The 17,195-nt window shown below is 38.1% G+C and overlaps 1 protein-coding gene across 22 annotated transcripts in view; it reads left to right on the top strand.

Annotated features, from left to right (window-relative positions):
* Positions 1 to 17,195, top strand: part of CASK (calcium/calmodulin dependent serine protein kinase) — a 407,963-nt gene that overhangs the window by 142,093 nt on the left and 248,675 nt on the right.

Raw genomic sequence — 17,195 nt, 5'->3', positions numbered from 1 at the left:
CACTCTGTTCAAAATTGTAATCAGGCCGGGAGTGGTGACTCATGCCTGTAATCTCAGTGCTTTGAGAGTCTGAAGCAGGGAGGATTGCTTGAGGCCAGGAGTTCGAGACCAGCCTGGGAAACATACCAAAATCTCTCTATTTTTTTCTTTTAAAAAAAAAAAAGTTGTGATCAGTGACTTTGATTAGGAAAAAAAAAAAAAAACGGAAGATACTAAATATTCAAAAGATACCAAGGTCAGAGGGTATATTCATTACCTATTGCTTCATAACAAATGCCCCAAAACATAATGGCTTAAAACAACATACATTTATTATCTCAGTCTCTGTGCATCAGGAATGTGTGTTCCAACTTAGCAGGGTCCTCTGGCTCTGGGTCTCTCACAAGGTGATAATAAAGCTGTTGGCCAGAGCTGAAGTCATTTTGACACTCCACTACAATGTGGATCTGCTTCCAAGCTCACTCACATGATTATTGGCAGTCTTGCCTTCCTCACAGGCTACTGGACTGAGGGCCACAATTCCGTAAGAGCTGTTGGCCCAAGCCTCCCTTGGTTCCTTATCCGTTGGGCCTCTCTATAGAGCAGCTTACAGCACGGCAGCTGGCTTCATCAGAGCAAGCAAGAGGATAAGTGAGAGTATGAGCAAGACAGAAGTCACAGTCTCGTAACCTAATCTCCAGAATTACACACCATCACTTCTGCAGTTAGAAATGAGTCACTAAATCCAGCCCATACACAAGGGGGATGGGATTATACCAGGGCCTGAATATCAGGAGGCGAGGATCACTGGGAGGCATTTCACAAGTTGCTCCCTACAAAGGACTAGCTAACGCATTGACTGTCTACATCAAAATTCAAAAATATTTTTACAAGTTTGTAGCAAAGGAGCTGAAACAAAGAAGGTGAAATTTAAGACCAGTTAATGTTAACTCCTTCATTCAAACATGAATAAGTGCAAGATCAGTGTGAATTTAGTTGTGATTATGTGAAAAAAGATGTAAACATTTTAGTTGTTTGCAACAGCTTAAAAAGCCCTGAATGGAAGGTTAGGCTACATTAATTAGGAATATATAGTATTCAGAACAAAGCCATACTCCCCCGATTCACCCTGGACCATTCATAGTAAGCAGGACACTGGAATGTCTGCAGAATAGGATAACCAGAATGGAAAGGAGCCTGGAAATTGTGTCATAGAGACACAGCCTTCAAAATCTTTTCTGGCAAACCTGCTAAAAGAATTTTGAGGCCAGGCGTGATGGCTCATGCCTATAATCCCAGCACCTTGGGAGGGCAAGGCAGGTGGATTGCTTGAGCTCAGGAGTTCAAGACCAGCCTGGGCAACATGGCCAAACCCTGTCTCTACAAAAAATACAAAAACTAGGTGGGTGTGGTGGCACACACCTGTAGTCCCAGTTACTTGGGAGACTGAGGTTGGAGAATCACCTGAGCCTGGGAAGTCAAGGCTTTAGTGAGCCATGATTGCACCACTGTACTCTAGTCTGGGCAACAGAACAAGACCCTGCCTCAAAACAACAACAACAACAACAACAAAAAAGAATTTTGAAAAACGTATGTACCCCTTCACGTATTTTTTAGGTTGATATATAAAAACTTTCGTTGTGAGAATATAATTCTCAGTATCTTGAATATTCTTTTAAATATGTTTTGTTTGTTTTTTTTTAAACAGAGTCTCACTCTGTCACCCAGGCTGGAGTGCAGTGGCGCAATCTAAGCTCACTGCAACCTCCACCTCCTGGGTTCAAGTGATTCTCCTGCCTCAGCCTCCTGAATAGCTGGGACTACAGGCATGCGCCACCATGCCCAGCTAATTTTTGTATTATTTAGTAGAGATGGGGTTTCACCAAGTTGGCCAGGCTGGTCTCAAACTCCTGACCTCGTGATCTGCCATACTTGGCCTCCCAAAGTGCTGGGATTACAGGCGGGAGCCACTGCGCCCAGCCTTAAATATATTTTCTACACAACTGTAGAATTGCCTGTTTATCTCATTCACTGTATGGAAAATGTCTGCTATGTGACCTACATGACAGTGCTAGTCCTTATTGTCAAATCAGTCAGCCAAATCAGACTCATTTTCTGTCAGGGAAAAAAAAATCTGACTTCATTTTTCAAATAAAATTAAAGTGTTAAATGAACATCCCTGTGACACTCATCTTAGTATTGATTATGAATTCTAAAACAGCTCACCATGAATATATTGTCTGGTTCGAGTAAGGTGGCACCTCCCTTTTTTTCTCAAACTCTCTTTGTTTTGCTTTCAAGGGTCTCTCCCTCCCTCAGGGGCTGTGCATTTCCCAGCCATCTCTTTGAAGTTAGGCTTTTTGGGATGGAGGAGTAGTTTGCCTTTTGGATGGGTAACTGGAGATGTGGAGATGGGTGATTGTAGATGTGGAGGTGTAAAAGAAAAACAAGCAGACCACAGACTTGTTTACAGACAGACGAAATTATGAAAAATGAAGATATGGAAATTGATTGCCTTAAAAATATCCTACTTCATGTGGCTCCTGGAAGGACTTTGGGTATTCCCAGAGATACCCAAATCCCAGGTTGAAGACCACTGGCGTGGAAGAGCTTTTGAAAAGACTGGGAGGCTTTAGTTATCCACGAATGTATTCATTTTATTATTCTGCTAGAAGAGTCCCCAAAGCAGAAGCCCATAGATAGAACATAATCAATGTCCACAGTTATTTGAAAGATTGTCATATATAAAACTATATGCTTATTCAAGTGTAGCATCAGAGGCAGTAACTAGAATCAACAAGTGGCGGACGTCACCTCTAACTAAAGAAGACCTTTTTGATGATTCGACTTACTCCATGAATGAAGCAGGCTGTCTCACAGACTATGCAGTTTCTCACTAGAAGCACTCAAGTTGAAGCTGGATCCTTCCAAGGGGACTGAAGATAAGGTTTTAATTTTGGACTAGAGCTGGCTTCTAACATCCCTTCTAATTTTAAGATATAATTCTTTTTTTTTTTTTTTTTTTTTGAGACAGAGTCTTGCTCTGTTGTCCAGGCTAGCGTGCAGTGGCACAATCTTGGCTCACTGCAACCTCCGTCTCCCAGCTTCACGGGGTTCTCCTCCCTCAGGCACACATCACCATGCCTGGCTAATTTTTGTATTTTTAGTAGAGACAGGGTTTCACCATGTTGGCCAGACTGGTCTCGAACTCCTGACCTTAGGTGATCAGCTTGCCTCGGCCTCCCAAAGTGCTGGGATTATAGGTGTGAGCCACTGTGCCTGGCCAAGATATTATAATTCTTTTAAAATTACTTTTCTGGTTTAATTTTATTCTTTATTCAAGAAATCTATTTCTGTCTATATGTATATTTTCTGAGAAAACTAAAAGCAAGTTGGGTTTGTTTTTTGTTGTTGTTTTTGTTTTTAACCGTCTCACTCTGTCGCCCAGGCTGGAGTGCAGTGGCGCCATCTCGGCTCACTTCAGCCTCCACCTCCCAAGTTCAAGCGATTCTTTGCCTCAGCTTCCCATGTAGCTGGGTCTACAGGCGCATGCCACCACGCCTGGCTAATTTTTGTATTTTTTGAAGAGACAGGGTTTCATCATGTTGTCCAGGCTGGTCTCACACCCCTGGCCTCAGGTGATCCACCCTCCTCAGCCTCCCAAAGTTCTGGGATTACAGGTGTGAGCCACCACGCCCAGCCTCCTAAAAAGCAAGTTTTATATACTATATAAAGTAATGATCACAGAAAGCAAATTTTAAAAATTCACCTAAATTTCACCATGTATGCTAATTGTATCAAAGGGGACTTAGTGACAATGTAGTAGAAAAAGGATCTTTGGTTTCATAAAACCTGGGTTAGCATCCCAGCTCTGTCAGTTTTACTAATTATGTGAGGTTGGCCAAGTCTTGTAAGTTCCCTGAGCCTCAGTTTGCCTGCCTTCAGAATCTTCCTAAGATTATGAGAACTAGATGAGAAACTGTATGTGACTTCCCTTTGTAAATGGTGAAGTGCTTTATAACTGTAAAGTATTATTTCCAGTGGCTTTAACAGGATAGTTTTAGTCCCTCATTGTTGAAGTAGTCTGTATGGGATTTTATGTGACTAATTTTGTATGACTTAGTTGTGATGGAAATAATTAATGGTTGGCTGTATATCGAGATGAGACCTGCTTAAATTGAATATTTTCCAGTGACCCGATCCCGGTGTTAACCCAAATCACTAGAACATGGCCTTATGTTTTCTTTTCTTTTCTTTTCTTTTCTTTATTTTTTAACAGTGTAATTGTGGAAAATTTCAAATGAAAAGAGAGAATAGTATAATAAACCCCAGCATACTGGTCACCAAGCTTCAATAGTTATCAAAACGTTTTTCCTTTCCTATTCTGTTCTTCCTGATGTCTTTTTCTCCCCTGGAGATTTCTAAAGCACTATCATTTCACCTATAAATACTCTCGTTTGTATTTCTAACAGATAATGATTTTTTAAATGACCATATTATTACTATACCTAACAAAATCAACAATAATTCCATAATATCACGTCATGATCAGTTGATACTCAATTTTCCCTGATTTAACATGAATTTTAACTGACAGTTTTCTAAATTTAGAATTGTTTTATTAGCTCTAGGGACCTGGACGTAGATTATAAATTCAGTTAAAATAACTTAGTTATTTCTCAAAAGGCCCAGAAACAAAATAGAAATAGAAAATTGTTCTTTTGTATCATTGTTTTGTAAATTCACCTCAACAATTGACCTTACCTAGTTTTTTGCATCCTCCTTATCTCCTGGGTTTCAAACAAACCAAAAATATCAATTACTGTAAGATTTAAAGTCATGTGGATCAAAAAGCAAAGCCAATGCACTTGTGTATAGTTCCACCTACTGGCTAGGTGAGAGATTGCTTCTATAGCTTCAGTGTAGACTAAGCTACTCCAATTACTTCCATGTTTCTGGCAATAGATGTAATTGCCCCTGGTATTTAGGGGCTCATTGCTCAGGTTATGGGTTATCTGGATCCTTTTTACAGTTTTTGTAACATGACACCCATACAGTGTAGACAATGAAAGTCAAAAAATAAAATAAAATTAGGTCAGTTAGTTTTGTTGTTTGTTGGCTACTTAGAAACAGCATTTATCATTTTGGTGGAGAAAAGGCTAGACAAAACAATATATTTGGATTATCAGTGATTTTCTTAATGTGGTGTCCATATCTGTCTTTGCCACAGACTACGTATAACCAACACTCCTTTTTTCTTCCTAAACTGAAGTCACGAAATTATATGGCCCAAGAATGTTGTTTATCATGTTAGAAAATGTCTAGTTGATGGCTGGGCTCAGTAGCTTACGCCTATAATCCCAGCAGTTTGAGAGGCCGAGGCAGGAGGATCTCTTGAGCTCAGGGATTTGAGACCAGCCTGGGCAATATAGTGAGACCTCGTCTTTACAAAAAAATTTTAAAAATTAGCCAAGCATGGTGGCACACACCTGTAGTCCCAGCTACTTGGGAGGCTGAGGTGGGAGAATTACTTGAGCCAGGGAGGCAGAAGCTGCAGTGAACCAAAATCATGCCAGTGTATTCCAGTGTGGGCAATAAAGTGAGACCCTGTCTCAAAAATAATAAGCCAGACTTGGTGGCTTGCACCTGTAATTCCAGCACTTTGAGAGGCTGAGGCGGGCAGATCACTTGAGGTCAGGAGCTTGAGACCAGCCACCCCGTCTCTACTAAAAATACAAAAATTAGCCAGGTGTGGTGGCACACACCTGTAATCCCAGCTACTTGGAAGACTGAGGCAGGAGAATCGCTTGAACCCAGAAGACAGAGGTTGCAGTGAGCCAACATAATGCCACTGCACTCCAGCCTGGGTGACAGAGCAAGACTCTGTCTCTAAAAATAATAATAATAATAATAATAGTTCATATCTACTTAATCACAAATGGTTTATAAGTTTAAAGCATGCTTAAGTACAGAGACTCACAAAACCAGAATTTTAGATATGGAAAAGATTAGATTAGTAAATTTCAAATTTTAGGTTAGAAAATCCGGTATAAAACTTGTTAAACAAACAGGTACCCAGGTCCCACCCCTAGACATTCACTTTTGCAGATATGAGTTCTGATGGGGCAGGTCAAGAGATGATTGACCTTTTAAAATAGGGGAATACAAGGTAAAGGCTATATCGTCATTGTCCCAACACACACAGTAGTTTTGTAGACATTTGCATATGTTTGCACATCCATTACTTCGGGATTACACTTAAATTTGAACCTGTCTGTAGCAATTTGCTGAAATGTATTTTAAATACAGATTCAGTTTTGAAGACAGGCTGAGTTGGGTTATCCCCACAAATTAAATATTTATTTCTAAGAAACACATTTGGGCTTGTCTTTAGTAGTGTCTAGTACTTGAGTTAAGCTGTAAATCCTAAATTGGCTGGCCAAGGAATTTTAATTACCTTATTACAGAGTGATTACATATACCACAGGGAGACTTTTACAGTAATTAAATATGGATTTAAAACACATCTGACATGAAAACAATAGTTTGTATCTTTTAAAATAATATTAGCAGTTTGTTTTTGTAGCTCACAAAGGCGATAAACTGAAAGCTCTTTTTACATTTAATTTAATTTTATTTTGTTTTATTTTTGGTCTGGTATTTATGCCTAGGGAAAGGAGCGTTTGTGAAATTTATTTATACTGATAGAGTGGAACTGATTACTACTTACCAGCAAACTTGCTGCTTAAGGGAAAATATGTTTGTCTCATATCAAGCAATAAATATCTGTACTGTAACATTTTAATCTATTTGAAGATTTGTACATATTTTCATAGCTAGTCTTATATAATAATCTATTTTGATTTTTCTTTTTATGTGTAATGATATAAATTGCTATTTGTTCTTTCAGCAAAGTAAACATTTCTTTTGACTCACAGTATCAAAATGTTTAGTTGATTTTAGTTTTACAAACTATGTGTCAGGGATCCCCAAGACTACTCCCAGGCTTGATGATTCACTAAGAAAACTCAGAGGACTCAGCATATAGTCCTATTCACAGCTATGGTTTATTATAGCTAAAGGATATAAAGAGAAATCAGCAAAAGGAAAAGATACATTAGTTGAAGTCCAGGGGAAACCAGGCACAAGCTTTCAAGGGTCCTCTCCCAGCAATGAGTTGTGACAACACGTGTGAAATGGTGCCAACTAGGGAAGCTTATTAGAGACTCAGTGCCCTGGGTTTTTATTGGGGGCTGGTCACATAGGCATCTTCCACTTGGCACTTAACCAAATTCCAGATTCCCAGAAAGAAAGCAGGTGTTCAGCATAAATCATATTGTTAGCACAAACAATTTAGACACAGTGAGTCACTCTTTTCAGTTAGGAATGTAGAGGACCCTCCTGAAATCCAAGTTCCCAGATACGCCTCTCAAGGGCCAACCTTAGTAGACCTTTCAAGCCTTTCATGAGATAGTAGTTTAGGCCTGCTATGTTAACTCTTCTGCACAAACTAAAATAGAGATAAATAGAAGAAGCGTTTTAAAAGAGTTGATATAAACTCCTGGATCTGCAAACAAAATATAATTGCCTGTAAAGATAATGACAGGGTTTGGCATTTTGGGTTTTTTTTTTTTTTCGTTTTAACTGTAAATACAGTATCATTTTTACATCTGTTAAAAAATTTTAGGTGGTCAGATATTTGTATAAAACAAATCCTGGATTGGGATGTTACAGTGTAGAACAGATTTTAAGCTTTGAATGTTATATTAGAAGATAGACTGTATTCAGATGCTACTGTCTTAGAAATACATTTGAAATTGTCACTCTGATAACTTTTCGTCTATGAAAACTAATCTTCCAGCCACTAAAATAATTTTGAATAAATTTGGGTACATATAAAATATGAAGAAAATTCAGTTAATTTTCTGTTATTTAGAAGAAGTATAGTTTGTTCATTTAAAAATAAAAATATTGGCTGGGCATGGTGGCTCACGCCTGTCATCCCAGCACTTTGGGAGGCCGAGGCGGGTGGATCACGAGGTCAGGAGATCGAGACCATCCTGGCTAACATGGTGAAACCCCGTCTCTACTAAAAAAATACAAAAAACTAGCCGGGCGTGGTGGCGGGCGCCTGTAGTCCCAGCTACTCGGAGGCTGAGGCGGGAGAATGGCGAACCCGGGAGGTGGAGCTTGCAGTGAGCCGAGATCGGGCCACTGCACTCTAGCCTGGGCCACACAGCGAGACTCTGTCTCAAAAAAAAAAAAAAGTAAAAAAAAAAAAAAAAATGTGTGTATGTGCCATGTTTAATTTAATAATTTCCCTATAGTTGAACATTAACATTGTTTTTCCCTATTAGAAATAATGTTATAATTAATATCTTGTACATAATTACTTGTTCATGCCCCTTGATTGCTTTGTTTCCTCAGAATACATTTCTGAAAGTAGAATAACTGGGTAAAAGAGTATATGAATGTATACAAATACATACATCATACTTAGATTTAACCTTTTTCTCAATACAATGCATCACATTTTGAAAAATACATTCACATAAATATACAACTTAAAGAATTATTGTAGAAGTGAACAACCATGTAACTACAACCCAAGTCAAGAGATTTTAAAACTGCCAGTACCTCAACAGCCCCTGAATTCCCCTTTCTCATCATAATCCCCTTCTTCTCTCAGAAATAACTAATCTGTACTTCACTTCTGTGCTTTTATGTCCCTAGCATCAAAATAGGAATTCTCAAATAATAAAGTTCAGTGTTGTCTGCTAAAATCTTTTTTTTTTTTGAGACGGTATCTTGCTGTGTCATCTAGGCTGGAGTGCAATGCTATATCAGCTCACTGCAACCTCCACCCCCTGGGTTCAAGCAATTCTCGTGCCTCAGCCTCCCGACTAGCTGGGACTACAGGCACGCACCACCACGCCCGGCTGATTTTTGTATTTTTAGTAGAGACAGGGTTTCGCCATGTTGGCTAGGCTGGTCTCAAACTCCTGACCTCAAGTGATCCACCTGCCTCGGCCTCCCAAAGTGCTGGGATTACAGGCATGAGCCACCACACCCAGCCTAAAATCTTTATTTGAATGGAATCCTACAGTATATACTCTTATTTTTGGTCTCTGAGATTCATCTGGTTGCTTTGTGCAGCTGTTCCTTTATTTTATTGCTATGTAGTATTGCAGTGAACAAACTTGCACTATTTATTCATTTTAATGTTAATGAGTATTTGGGTGATTCCCAGATTTGACTGTTTTGTAGAGCAGATCCTTCCACGTTGTTCTTCTTCAGCCATGTTTTAAGGGATGTACTTGTCTGCATTTCTCATATACATTTTAGAATGAGGTTGTCAATTTCCACCAAAACAAAAAAACTATTGAGATTTTTGTCTTGAATTACTGTATCAAATCTTGATAGCAATTTGAGAATAATTGACATGTTTACAGTGTTGAATCATCCAATTCATGAGCATAGTGTCTGTCTTCCCATTTATTTAGCTCTTTGAGTTATCACAATAAAGTTTTATATTTTCCTCTGTAGAGGTTGTGTACATGTGTATTAGATTTATGTGTTGTCAGATTTATTCTTAGATATTTTGTTTTTAGGGTAAGTCGGTTTCTCTAACTCTCCCTTCTCTTTCCCTTTCCTTGTACTAACTTTGTATTTGTGTTCCTTTCTATTCATCAGGCTTAATTAATTCCAACAATTTGTAGAATCATTTGGATTTTCTCCATACATAATCATATCATCTGTGTATAAAGAGGATTTTGTTTGCCCTTTACAATTTTTTTACCTCTTTTCTTGCCTTTATTACAATGGATAAAACATTCAGGGCAATGGTGATGGCAGTTATCTTTGCTTATGTCTGATCTTAGAGTTTGCTAAGCATGAATGGATCATGAATTTTATCAAATGCTTTTTTTCTGCATATGCAGTCATGCATCCTATAATGATATTTCAGTCAACAACAGACCGCATATACATGGGTGCTCTGTAAGAGTATAATGGAGCCGAAAAATTCCTATCGACTAGTGATATCATAGCTGTCATAACATTATAGCTCAGCACATCACTCACATATTTGTGGTGATGCTGCTGTGAACAAACCTGTGCTAGCAGTCATATAAATGTATAACACATACAATTATATACAGCACACAATACTTGATAATGATAATAAACAACTATGTTATTAGTTTATGTATTTACTATACTTTTATTGTTAGTTTAGAGTATGCTGCTACTTTTTTTTTTTTTTAAGTTAACTGTAAAACATCCTCAGGCAGGTCCTTCAGGAGGCATTCCAAAAGAAGGCATTGTCATTATAAGAGATGATAGCTTCATATGTGTTATTGTCCCTGAAGACCTTCCAGTGGGACAAGATGTGGAAGTGCAAGACAGTGATATTGATGATCTTGACCCTGTGTAGGCCTAGGCTAATGTGTGTGCTTTTGTTTTTTAACAAAAAAGTATAAAAAATAAAATAAAAAATTTCAAAAATAGAAAAAGCTTATAGAATAAGGATATAAAGAAAGAAAATACTTTTGTACAGCTGTACAATGTGTTTTAAGCTAAGTGTTATTACAAGAGTCAAAAAGGTTTTAAAATTTTTAAAGTTTATTATATAAAAAATTTATAGTAAGCTAAGATTTATTATTGAAGAAAGAAAAATACTTTTATATAAATTTAGTGTAGCCTAAGTGTACAGTGTATAGAAAGTCTACAATAGTGGAAAGTAATGTCCTGGGTCTTCTCATTCATTCACCACTTACTGACTCACACAGCGCAACTTCCCGTGAATGCAAAATCCATTCATGGTAAGTGCCGTATACCAGTGTACCATTTTTTATATTTTATGCTATATTTTGATTGTACCCTTTCTATGTTTAGATACCCAAATATGTATTACAGTTGCCTACAGCATTCAGTACAGTCACATGCTATGTAGGTTTGTAGCCTAGGAACCATAGGCTACACCATGTAGCCTAGGTGTGTAGTAGGATATCCTGTCCAGGTTTGTGTAAGTACACTCTATGATGGTTGTACAGGAACAAAATCCCCTAACTATGCATTTACCAGACTATATCCCCATCGTTAGCAACACATGACTATACTGAAATAATTGTATAATACCATCCTTCAATCTATTGCTGTAATGAGTTGCATTGATTCTTGGGTTAACCAAACCTGGTCATGATTTATAATCTTCATAATCCTTTTTACATATTGTTAGGTTTGGTTTAGGCTTTTTATGTCTCTGTTTTTTAATTTATTTTTACTTTTTTTTCTTTTTTTTTTGAGACAGGGTCTCATTCTGTCACCCAGGCCCTAGGGCAGTGACACCATCACAGCTCACTGCAACCTCAACCTCCTGGGCTCAGTTATTCCTCCTACCTCAGCCCCTTACTAAGTAGCTGGAACCACAGGCGTGCCACCATGCCTGGATAATTTTGTAGAGATGAGGTTTTGCCATGTTGCCCAGGCTGGTCTCAGACTACTGGGCTCAAGTGAACTGTCCGCCCAGCTTCTCAAAGTGCCGGGATTATAGGTATGAACCACTGTGCCTTCCTGGTTTTCATACCTGGATTACACTAGCCTCATAAAATGAATTGGGGAGTGTTCTCTGGATTTTTTTGTTGTTACTATTGTTCTATTGATTGATTGAGATGGAGTTTGCTCTCGTCGCCTAGGCTGGAGTGCAGTGGTGCAATATCGGCTCACTGCAACCTCGGCCTCCTGGGTTCAAGCAATTCTCCTGCCTCAGCCTCCCGAGTAGCTGGAACTACAGGCATGCACCACCACGCCTGGCTAATTTTTTGTATTTTTAGTAGAGACAGGGTTTCACCATGTTAACCAAGCTGGTCTCGAACTCCTTACCTCAGGTGATCCACCTGCCTGGGCCTCCCAAAGTGCTGGAACTACAGGTGTGAGCCACCACACCCGGCCTCTATTGTTCTCTTTATATGATTTGTAGAACTCACCTCTAAATCCATCCAGGCCAGAGTTTTCAATCTTGGTTCAATTCCTTAAATATTTATAGGAATATTCAGGGTTTTTATTCATTACTGTCACTTTTAGTAAACTGTATTTTGCTAAGAATGAGTGCATTTTATCTAAATTTTAAACAGTTTTGGCATAAAGTTCATAATATCGCTGCAGGTTCTATAGTCATGTCTTCTTTTCATTCTTGATACTGGTAGTTTGTGCCTTCTCTTTTTCTTTCTCAGCCTTGCCAGACATTTACCAGTTTTATTATTCTTTTCAGTGACAACTGTAGCTTTGTAATTCCTTTTTTTTCTTTTCTTTTCTTTTTCTTTTTCTTCTTTTTTTTTTTTTTTTTTTTTGACAGAGTCTCACTCTGTTGCCCAGGTTGGAGCGGTGTGATCTCGACTCACTGCAACCTCCACCTCCCAGGTTCAAGTGATTCTCCCACCTCAGCCTCCCGAGTAGCTGGGATTACAGGTGCCTGCCACCATGCCAGGCTAATTTTTGTATTTTTAGTAGAGACGGAGTTTCACCATGTTGGCCAGACTGGTCTCAAACTCCTGACCTCAAGTGACCTGCCTGCCTTGGCCTCTCAAAGTGCTGGGATTACAGGCATGAGCTACCATGCCCGGCCTGTAATTTCTTTTTATTCTGTGTTGTTTTCTATTTTGGTAATTTCTACTTGCTGTTATTTCTATCCTTTTATTTTGGTTTTAATTTTCTGGGGGCTTTTTCCCTTTTAGTTTCAACCGTTTTGTATCCTTGAGTTTTAGTTGTGTCTTGTTAAAGGCATATAGTTGTGTTTTATTCCAGCCTCTTAATCTTTGTCTTTTACTTGGATCATTTGGTCCATTTACATTTAATTATATTTTAGTATATTTTGAGTTACATCTGTAGTCTTATGTGTTCTCTATTTGCACCACCTATTCCATGTTTTTTTTCTCTTGAAAAAATAATTTCTTGATTTATTTTAGTCAAATGAATATTTTTATCATTCTATTTTCCCTCTGTTAATTTTGAAGTTTAAGCACTCTTTTCTTTTATCTTAGGGTGTATCCCAGGAATTACAGCATGCTTCCTAACACATCAAATTCTGATATTGACACCATTATTATCCTCCTGAACAGTGCAAGTGCTGTAGAACATGTTAATTTTATATAATGCCTTCCTTGAGTTTTAGGCTGTGTTTTTCATGTATTTAAATTATATTTGTGTGTATAAAAGCATAAATCCTATGTATTTCTATCATCTCCTATTTCTTATATTATTTGTATTGACTTGGATTTACCCACACACTTATCCTTTGCTTGTTCTGTATTCTTTCAGCATCTCTAAGGTTTTATCTGGGTTCATTTTCCTTGTGTCAGTCTGCTGGATGCAAACTTTCCATTTTTCTTAGTGTCAGAATTATTTCTTATATCCCCTTCAGTCATGAAGGATATTCACTGGGTAGGGAATTGTAGATTGGCATTTTCTTTCCGTTAGATATCATTCTACTATGTTCTGTCATCCATTGATGCGGAGAATTCAGCTAGCAGGGGCTATAACTTCTCTGAAGGTAATGTCATTTTTTCTCAGGTTATTAAAAATTATTTCATCATCTTTTGTTTTCTGTAGTTTGTGATGTGTCTTAAGAGTGTGCTTATGTGTGTTTGAACCTTGCCTTAGGTTCTTTGTTTTTTCAGTCAGTGTATTGATATTATTCATGGTTTTGGAAAATTCTCAGCCATTATTTCTTCAAATCTTGCCTCTGCCCCTTTATCTCTTTCGTCACCTTTGTGACCAAATTAAATATTGGTAGAGGTATACCTTGTGGTATTTTCTATGTCTCCTACCTTCTTTTCTGTATTTTGCATGTTTTTTTTCTCCATGCTTTGGTCTTTTGTTTCTTCTGTCCTCTCTTACTGGTGTCTTTCTCTTCAGTACTGTTTAATCTGATGTTAATCTAGTCACTAATTTTTAAATGTTAATTATATTTTTCAGTTTTATAGTTTCTATTTCCTTTTTAAAATCTACTGTATATAATTTTTTGACTGGGTGCGGTGGCTCACACCTGTAATCCCAGCACTTTGGGAGGCCGAGACAGGCAGATCACCTGAGGTCAGGAGTTCGAGACTAGCCTGGCCGACATGGTGAAACCCCGTCTCTACTAAAAATACAAAAAAATTAGCTGGACGTGGTGGCAGGCCCCTGTAATTCCAGCTACTCAGGAGGCTGAGGCAGGAGAATCGCTTGAACCCGGGAGATGGAGTGAGCCAATCAGCCTGGGCAACAAGAGCAAAACTCCATCTCAAAAAATAGGTAGGTAGGTAGATAGATAGATAGATAGATAGATAGATAGATAGATAGATAGATAGATAGACTGTAATATTTTTTGCTTTTATTCTCTTGCAAAAAAAAAAAAAGCTCAGCTTTTATGTTCTAGGACACAGTAAGCTTCATTATTTGATAATCTGTGCTAGATAATCTCAGTATATGAAGTCCCTGTGGGTTTGCTTTTATTGTCTGTTATTTTTGCTGGTAATTGGTCACGATCTCTTATCCCTTAATGTACCTTATTCATTTTGATCTTGTGCTAGAAATTATGTTGAGAATTATTGGTCTAAGATGATGCTTTCTTTCTCCAAAGAGGAATTTTTGTTGTTGTTGTTGAGACAGGGTCTCACTCTGTTGCCCAGGCTGAAATGCAGTGGCTCAATCACAGCTCACTGAGCTTCTTCTTCCCAGGCTCAAGTGATCTTCCTGCCTCAGCCTCCTGAGTAGCTGGGACGACAGGCACATGCTACCACAGCTGCTTAATTTTTTTTTTTATTTTTAGTAGAGACATAGTCTCACTGTGTTTCCCAGGCTGGCCTTGAACTCCTGGGCTCAAGGAATCATCCTGCCTCTGCCCCTCAAAGTGCTAGGATTACAGGCATGAACCACCATGCCTGGCCCAAAGAAGATTTGTATTTGCTTCTTCTACTGCGAACCTTCAGGCACTAGCTGTTTAAGACTTTCTTACTCAAGATTCAAGGCTTAGATTTTCAGTGCCATCTAGATGTAAAGCCGGGTTGCAAGTCTGTGAAGGGGCTGATTGCTTCTAGTTCACTCCTAGCTCTTTAGGGCACCAGCTCAGTGCTGGAGAGTAGAGTTTATCAGATTCTCTTGAATTCTGACTCATTTTCCCTTTTGAGCCCAGGAATTAGAGACCAGCCTGGGAAATATAGTGAGACCTCATCTCTAAAAAAGTTTAAAAATTAGCCAAGCATGGTGGTATGTGCCTATAGTCCCAGCTACTCAGGAGACTGAGGCGAGAGGATCACTTGGGCACAGGAGGTGGAGGCTACAATGAGCCAAGATAATGGGAGACATCATCTAGTCTACCATTACAAGAAGCAGAACTCTAGCAATGTATTTAAAACTCTTTTAATGTAGTTGTCATATTACTCTCCATAAAGATTTACCAATTTATATTCACACATGGTAAATAAATGTATCTATGTTTACATTTTGATAGGTCAAAAGGATGTTTTGGTTTAATTTGCATTTATTTTGTCATTAGTGTGGTCAAATATTTTAAAAGTATGTTTACCCATTTCTTTTACATCTAGTCACTTTCATTAGTTGTTTAGTTTTCTTTAGTCGTTTAGTTGTAAGAATTCTTTTTTGTTTGTTTGTTTTTGTTTTTTGTTTTTAATAGAGATGGGCTTTCCCTTGCTTGCCCAAGCTGGTTCTGAACTCCTGGGCTCAAGCAGTCCTCCCACATTGGCCTCCCAAAGTGCAGGGATTACAGGCATGAGCCACCATACCTGGCGAAGAATTCTTTATTTGCTAAGGATATTTACCTTTTTCATATATTTGTAAATATTTTCCCCAAATCTGCCTGTTTTATTTTGTTTATTGATTTTTTTTTAACATGTAGAATATTAAAATTCTGTCAGAAAATTACAGATAAGCAATAAGCAATAGGGAAGGCTAGAATGAACTCTTAGCTACTAGATTAGAGTTGAAGACAGCAATATAATCTCATATTGAATTTATTATATGTACACACACATGCACACATACACATACATGTACAGATATATACAGAAATCATCATAAATTATATGTGCATACATGAATTAGTACACATACATTCCTAACTCTGTCCACTTAAAGAGCCTAAAGCATACCCACACCTAGATTTTTGTTTCTGAATGTCCTCCTTTAATTTAAGCAGCCAGGGATCCTTGGAGAAATGATTATAAATTCTAGGGCTGGAACAGAGAAAATATAAGATAAACATGAAGCATCTTAGAGTGCCTGAAGGTAAGGAAGTATTCAAAAAGATGGGGGCATATCAGAGAGACATAGGAACCAACCTGAAAGCACTTCCAGTGGCCAAAACTGAAACAATTTGAGCAAAAAAATAACATAGAATTAGATTACAATCCAAAGTATAAAATAAATACATATGAGTGCATAGTGATATAAAGAAATAAATAGATGAACAATTGAGAGAGAAAAAAAAGAATTCCAAGTGTTCGGTATAGATAATTTCCCTCCACCCTTGAGTGTAGGGTGGACTTAGTAACTCACTTTCAAAGAATTATGGAGAGGGAAATAGTAACTTTACAGTAGAGAGAACTAACAGATTATCTTCACCAAGTGATCAAATTAGCATTACCAGTGATAATTCCTGTGTATATCATCTGCTCCTTGATATGATGTGATGAGAAGGGCGTTTCACCTCTGATATTCTTCCCAAGAAACCCATAACCCTGACGTAGGCAAGAGGAAGACGTCAGACAAACCCAAACTGAGGAACATTCTATAAAATAGTTGGCCAGCATGCTTTAAAACTATCAAGGTCATGAAAAACAAGTAAAGACTAAGAAACTGTCACCAACCAGGAGACTAAGGAATCTAGACGGCTAAATGCAACGTGGAATCCTAAATGGGATCCTGCAAGAGAAAAAGTATATAGTTGACAAACTGATGAAGTCCAGGTAAAGTCTGGAGTTTAGTTAATAGAAATGTACCAGAGTTACTCTTAGCTTTCACAAGTGTACTATAGTTACCTAAGACGATAACACTAGAGGAAGTTCGTTTGGTGGTATACAGGAGCTCTCTGTACAATCATTCCTCAGTATATATGCAGGGGATTGGTTCCTGGAACCTCACGTGTACTAAAATCCACGCATCTCAAGCTCTGCAGTCAGCCCTGTGGAACCCATATATAGGAAGTCGGCCTTCCGTAT

The sequence above is a fragment of the Macaca mulatta genome, chromosome X, assembly GCF_049350105.2.
Source record: "Macaca mulatta isolate MMU2019108-1 chromosome X, T2T-MMU8v2.0, whole genome shotgun sequence".
Classification (NCBI taxonomy): domain Eukaryota; kingdom Metazoa; phylum Chordata; class Mammalia; order Primates; family Cercopithecidae; genus Macaca; species Macaca mulatta.
This window is presented reverse-complemented; position numbering and strand designations above follow the sequence as displayed.